Genomic DNA, 1,438 nt, shown 5'->3' on the forward strand with positions numbered 1-1,438 from the left:
GTATTATAAAATCAGATACTTGCAGCACTGTGACTCTGACAAAATAGGCATTGGATCCAAAAGCAGGATACAGAATCAAGATATAGATCTACATTTACATAAAGATTTAAAATGAGACCTATAGTTGCTCAAAATAGTTGAGGAAACACCAGGCTATCCATTAACATATGTGTTAAACGTGGTTTCTACATTTGTGAATAACTAAATGAAATCCTTAGTCACCCAAGTCCCCAAAACAAATTCCAGATGGAGTTAAACTTCTCTCCTTTCTCCTTGTTCTTTCTGTCAACTCTATTAAAATCTCTTTCCCATTTTCACTCACCAACTCTATCTCAAGCCTGATCTTGAATTCCACCTCTGGCTCCTAACCTTAACACCCAAGGCTCTGTTACTGATGAGTAGAATTTTAGTGTTCATGCACTTGTTCCCAGATAAAGAACCCTCGCCTTAAACTCCACCCTCGCCATCATATTCAGCCTGTGAGACCCTAATGGCTTTGGTGTTGCTCTCAGCTATGACCCCAGGTTCCAGCAGGAGACACTTACCCTCCTACAAAATATAGAGAAGGTTTCACCATCATCCATGGAGAGTAGGGGGAGAAAAAGTGAACTGGTAAGTTAAATAAGGGCATTGGAAAATTCTAAAAACTGGGAGAAACTACCCTCCTTTTCTAAGAGACTTAATTGTTTCTTTTATTTCCTGTGTTGAGTATTTACACCAAGATTAAAGTCAATTGACAATTCTCATGAGTATTGTAAACTATATAGAATTGGGGGTACATCGTAGACTATGTAGAGATATGATAGCTGATTCAGTCACTGTTGACCAAATCTTTTACATTAAACCATGTAATCTAATCTACCAATCCTGCATTCTATTAGGTGAGACAGAACAGGCTTTCTAGGCACTTTTGCTTAAACATATGTAAAAGAGGTGTGAATGACCTTGTAGGGACCTAGGGAAAGCTGCCCCAAAGTATGCCACAATACCATAAAGATTATGCTGAATTAAACTTATTTAAGAAACAGCCAGTGCAAGACTGCTGATTCTTTGTCTCCAGAAAGCAAAAAGCACATCTCCCATGTGAAAGGTACCTTCTCTGCATCAAGAGGTAAAGAGACATCCTTATCATCAGAGATAGGGAATTAGGGCCAAAGTAGCCTATGTAAATAAATTTTATAATTTTTACAGATTTATTACCCCAGCCCAAATTCTAGTCCACATTTAGAATTCTTTACTAATGGAAGCTCCTGAGCATAAGTTTTCTTTGTCCCGTCAATTCCTCACAGATGGATGTTTCTTTGTCTAAAATGTATAAAAACTTCATGTCTTGGTCATTTCCTTTGGTCTTAATTTTACTATGGACCTCTGTGTGCATTAATTAAATTTTGTTTTTTTTTCTCCTGTTCATCTGTCTCATGCCAATGTAATTATTAGA

The sequence above is a fragment of the Panthera uncia genome, chromosome D1 (genome assembly GCF_023721935.1).
Source record: "Panthera uncia isolate 11264 chromosome D1, Puncia_PCG_1.0, whole genome shotgun sequence".
Taxonomy (NCBI): Eukaryota; Metazoa; Chordata; class Mammalia; order Carnivora; family Felidae; genus Panthera; species Panthera uncia.